General features: G+C 37.4%; 1 non-coding gene across 1 annotated transcript; it reads left to right on the forward strand.

Moving 5' to 3' along the window:
• The first annotated feature begins 1,776 nt into the window (after positions 1 to 1,776).
• On the forward strand, positions 1,777 to 1,883 carry LOC120226464. The gene has a single exon (XR_005527024.1). It is a non-coding gene; the product is annotated as a U6 spliceosomal RNA (small nuclear RNA).
• The last annotated feature ends 4,223 nt before the right edge of the window (positions 1,884 to 6,106 follow it).

A 6,106-nucleotide genomic window follows, 5' to 3' on the forward strand; every position in this document is an offset into this window, starting at 1 on the left:
TGTTGCTTCATTATTGATGTATAAAAATGCAACCAATTTCTGTACGTTGATTGTGTACCCTGCGACTTTACTGAATTCCTGGATCAGTTCTAGTAGGCTTCTTATGGAGTTTGTTAGGTTTTCTATGTAAAGTATCATGTCTTCTAGGAAAAGTGAAAGTTTGACTTCTTCATTGCCAATTCTGATGCCTTTGATTTCATTTTTTTTTTGTCTGATTGCTGATGCTAGGATTTCCTGCACTATGTTTAACAACAGTGGTGAGAGTGGACATCGCTGTTGTGTTCCTGATCTCAGGGGAAAGCTCTCAGTTTTTCCCCATTGAGGATGATATTAGCTGTGGGCTTTTCAAAAATGGTTCTTTTGATTCTTACGTATGTTCCTTCTGTCCCGACTCTCTTGTGGGTCTTTATTAAGAAAGGATCTTATATTTTGTCAAATGCTTTTTCTGCATCTATTGACAGGATCATATGATTTTTATCTTTTCTTTTTTTTTGTAATATATTGACTTTTTTCCCTTTTAAATAGTTTATTGTCAAGTTGGTTTCCATATAACACCCAGTGCTCATTCTCACAAGTTCTTTGGTTAATGTCATGCATCGCACTGATTGAATTGCAAATACTGAACCAGCCCTGTAACCCAGGAATGAATCCCACTTGATCATGGTGGATAACTCTTTTTATGTGCTGTTGAATTCAATTTGCTTGTGTCTTATTGAGGTTTTTTGCATCCATATTCATCAGGGATATTTGCCTGTAGTTCTCTCTTTTTGCTGGTTCTCTCTGTTTTGGGAATCAAAGTGATGCTGGCTCCGTAGAATGGGTCTGGAAGTTTTCCTTCAATTTCTACTTTTTGGAATAGCATGAGAAGAATGGGTATTACCTCTTATTTAAATGTCTGGTAGAATTTCCCAGGAAAGCCATCTGGTCCATGGCTCTCATTTGTTGGGTGATTTTTGATAAGTGATACAATTTCCTCACTAGTTATGAGTCTGTTTAGATTTTCTATCCCTTCCTTTTTGAGTTTTAGTCCTGTGTGTGTGTTTAGAAATTTATCCATTTCTACTAGGTTGTCCAGTATGTTGGCAAATATTTTTTCATAGTATTCCCTGATAATTGCTTGCATTTCTGAGGGATTGGTTGTCATAAGTCCATTTTTATTCTTCAGTTTGTCTGTTTAAGTGTTCTCTGTTTTCTTTTTGAGAAGTCTGGCAAGTGGTTTTTCAATTTGGTTTATTATTTCAATAAAACAACTCTCGGTTTCATTGCTCTGTTCAAATGCTTTTTTTAAAAAAAATTCTATATTGTTTATTTATGCTCTGATCTTTACTTTTTCTCTTCTTCTGCTGGTTTTGGGGTGCTCTTACTGCTCTACTTCCAGACCATGTAGGTGTGTTGTCAGCTTTTTAAATTTTTTTCTAATATTTTATTTATTTCAGAGAGAGAGACAGCGTGAGCAGCAGAGAGCCAGAGAGAGGGAGACACAGAATCTGAAACCGAGACTAGGCTCTGAGCTAGCTGTCAGCACAGAGCCCAATGCAGGGCTCAAACCCACAAACTGTTGAGATCATGACCAGAGCTGAAGTCAGACACTCAACCTACTGAGCCACCGAAACGACCGTGCTGTTAGATTTTGTATTTGTGCTTTTTCTAGTTTCTTGAAAATGTCCTGAATGCAATGTACCTTCCTCTTAGGACAGGCTTCTCTGAATCCCAAAAAGGTTGGGTTGTTCGATTTTGATTTTCTTTTGTCTCCGTATTTTTGAAATTTATTCTCTAGTGCTCACTTCGGTAGCACATATACAAAAATTGGAAGGATACAGAGATGATTAGCATGGCCCATGCATAAGGATGACACGCAAATGCGTGAAGCTTTCCATATTTCTAAACCACGCCCAATCCGTCCAGATAGCTGTTTTGTTGTTGTTGTTGTAGCTGTTTTAACCTGAGCTTGGGTTTCCGTGTGTATTGGTTTTGTCTATGTGTTTGTGTACCTGTGCCCCCTCTGTGCTTGTCTGTTTTCTTTTTCCAGAGCTGCCTCAAGAAACAAGCCAAACTAAACATGGTGAAGAGTTCCAAATACCACTACCTGTAGGGAAACAAAATAACCAAACGCTCAACAAGAGAACCAAGAGACACCATCCAAAGAACACTTCCTTAATAGACAGGCCCTAAACAGTCAAAAGAGCCCTCTCTAATACAGCAGAACTTGCAGGGGCCATGTGTACAACAAGCTTTTAAAAGTAACAAGAGATAGATAACAAACCAAAATGACGAAACGGAAGAATTTTCCTCCAAAGAAACTCCAGGAAGAAATGACAGATAGAGAACTGCTCAAACCAGATATAAGCAACATAACTGAACAAAAATTTAGAACAATAATCGTAAAATTAATCGCCGGGCTTGAAAAAAGCATGGAGGATATCAGAGAAATTATGACTACAAACACTAAGGAGCTTAAAAATATTTATAATGAATTAAAAAATGTGATGAATGAGATACGTAATACACTGGAGGCATTCAATGCAAGGATTGAAGAGGCAGAAAGGAGAATAAGTGATTTAGAAGACACTATTATAGAAAAAGAAGAAACTGAGAAAAAGAGGAATAAACTGATCCAGGAACATGAAGGAAGAATTCGAGAGCTCAGCGATACTATCAAACAGAACAATATCCATATCATAGGAATTCCAGAAGAGGAAGAGAGAGGGAAAGGTGCTGAAGGAGTCCTGGAACAAATTATAGCAGAGAACTTCCCCAACCTGGAGAGGGAAGTAGACGTTGAAATTCAAGAGGCACAGACTACTCCCCTCAGCCGTAACTTGAATGGATCATCTGCAAGACATATCATAGTGAAACTTGCAAAATCTAAGGACAAAGAGACCATTTTGAAAGAGTCCAGGGAAAAAAGGGTCCTAACATACAAAGGGAAATCTATCAGAGTGGTCACAGACCTCTTTACTGAAACTTGGCAGGCCAGAAAGGAATGGCAGAACTTCATGTGATGAACGAAAAAATATGCAGCCAAAAATCTTCTATCCAGCAAGCCTGTCGTTCATAATAGAAGGAAAGATAAAAGTCTTTCCATATAAACAAAAATTGAAAGACTTTTCCACCATTAAACCAGCCCTACAAAAAATCCTGAGGGGGTCTCTCTGAGGGAAGTGTTTCAAGGACTGTAAGATACCAGAGACACCACATGAATCCCACAAAGGACACAATGACTCTAAACCCACATATTTCAATAATAACACTGAATGTAAATGGGCTGAATGCTCCAATCAAAAGACATAGTGTAGCAGAATGGATAAAAAAAACAAAATCCATCTATTTGCTATCTACAAGAAATGCATTTAGACTGGAAGACACCTTCAGATTAAAAGAAAGGGGATGGAGAAATATCTATCATGCTATGGGAAGTCAAAAGAAAGCTGGAGTAGCTCTACTTCTATCAGACAAACTGGACTTTAAATTAAAGAAAATAACAAAGGATGAAGAAGGGTATTATATAATAATTACAGGGTCTATCCATCAGGAAGAACTAACAATTGTAAATGTCTACACACCGAATATGGGAGCACCTAAATATTTAAAACAATTAACCACAAACAGAAACAATCTTATGCAAAAGAATATGCAAATAGTAGGGGACTTTAATAGCCCACTTACAGCAATGGATAGATCAACCAGACAGAAAATCACTAAAGAAACATTAGACTTGAATGACACATTGGACCAGATGGATCTGACAGATATATTTAGAACTCTACATCCTGAGGCCAGGGAATTCACTTTCTTCTCAAGTGCACATGGCACATTCTCCAAGATAGATTACATACTGGGACACAAAGCAGCCCTCAATAAATATAAAATAATTGAGATCATAGCATGCACACTTTCAGATCATAATGCTTTGAAACTTGAAATCAATCACAGGAAGAAGTCTGGAAAACCACCAAAAACATGGAGGTTAAAGAACACTCTACTAATGAATGAATAGGCCAATCAGGCAATTAGAGAAGAAATTAAAAATTATATGAAACAAATGAAAATGAAAATAAAACAATCCAAACTCTATGGGATGTGGCAAAGGCAGTCCGAACAGGAAAGTACATTGCTCTCCAGGCCTATTTCAAGAAACTAGAAAATGCCCAATTGCAAAATATAGCAGCTCACCTAAAGTAACTAGAGGAGAGCAACAAGAGCACCCCAAACTCAGTAGAAGAAGAGAAATAGTAAAAATCAGAGCAGAAATAAACAACATAGAGACCAAAGAAACAATTGAACAGATCCATGAAACCAAGAGTTGTTTTTTTGCAAAAATAAACAAAATTAACAAAACTCTAGCCGGGTTTCTCAAAAAAAAAGAGACCACCCAAATAGACAAAATCATGAATGAAAATGGACTTATTACAACCAACCCCTCAGATACAAGCAATTATCAGGGAATACTATGAAAAATTATATGCCAACAAACTAGACACCTTAGAAGAATGGACAAATTTCTAAACACAGACTCACTACCAAAATTCACACAGGAAGAGATAGAAAATCTGAACAGACCCATAACGAGTGAAGAAATCGAATCCGTTATCAAAAATCTCCCAAACAATTAGAGCCCTGGACCTGATGGCTTCCCTGGAGAATTCTACCAGAAACTTAAAAAGGATTAATACCCATTCTTCTCAAGCTATTCCAAAAAATAGAAATCGAAGGAAAACTCCCGGACTCATTTTATGAAGCCAGCATCACGCTGATTCCCAAGCCAGACAGAGATCCAGCAAAAAAAGAGAACTACAGGCCAATATCCTTGATGAATACGGTTGCAAAAATCCTCAACAAGATACTTGCAAATTGAATCCAACAGCACATAAAAAGAGTGATCCACCAAGATCAAGTGGGATTCATTCCTGGGTTATAGGGCTGGTTCAACATTCGCAAATCAATCAGTGTGATCCATCACATCAACAAAAGAATAGATAAAAAGCATATGATCCTGTCGATAGATGCAGAAAAAGCATTTGACAAAATACAGCATCCCTTCTTGCTAAAGACTCTCGAGAAAGGTGGGATTGAAGGAACTTACTTAAACATCATAAAAACCATCTATGAGAAGCCCTCAGCGAACATCATCCTCAACGGGGAAAAACGGAGAGCTTTCCCCCTGAGATCAGGAACAAGACAGGGATGTCCTCTCATCACTGTTGTCTAACATAGTGGTGGAAGTTGTAGCATCAGCCATCAGACAACAAAAGGAAATCAAAGGCATCAGAATTGACAAAGAGGAAGTCAAACTTTCAGTCTTCGCAGATGACATGATACTCTACATCGAAAACCCGACAGACTCCACCAGAAGCCAACTAGAACTGATCCAAGAATTTAGCAAAGTTGAAGGGTAAAAAATCAATGTGCAGAAATCGGTTGCATTCTTATACACCAAAAATGAAGCAACAGAAAGAGAAATAAAGAAACTGATCCCATTCACAATTGCACAAAAAAAGCATAAAGTACCTAGGAATAAACCTAACCAAGGATATAAGAGATTTGTGTGATGAAAACTATAGAAAACTTATGAAGGAAATTGAAGAAGACACAAAGAAATGAAAAAATATTCCATGCTCATGGATTGGAAGAATAAATATAGTTAAAATGTCATTATTACCCAAAGCAATCTACACATTCAATGCAATCCCAATCAAAATTGCACCAGCATACTTCTCAAAGTTAGAACAAAGTATTTTAAAATTTGTATGGAACCACAAAAGACCCCGAAGAACCAAATTAATATTGAAGAAGAACCTCTACTACAAAGCTGTCATCGTCAAGACAGCATGGTATTGGCACAAAAACAGACACATAGACCAATGGAATAGGATTGAGAACTCAGAATTGGAATCACAATTGTATGGCCAACTAATCTTTGACAAAGCGGGAAAGAGTACCCAATGGAAAAAAGACAGCCTCTTTAACAGATGGTGCTGGGAGAACTGGACAGCAACATGCAGAAGAATGAAACTAGATCATTTTCTAACACCATACACAAAAATAAACTCAAAATGGATAAAGGACCTGAACGTGAGACAGGAAACCATCAAAACCCTAGAGGAGA

The sequence above is a fragment of the Hyaena hyaena genome, unplaced genomic scaffold (assembly GCF_003009895.1).
Source record: "Hyaena hyaena isolate Hyena2069 unplaced genomic scaffold, ASM300989v1 scaffold_1714, whole genome shotgun sequence".
NCBI lineage: Eukaryota > Metazoa > Chordata > Mammalia > Carnivora > Hyaenidae > Hyaena > Hyaena hyaena.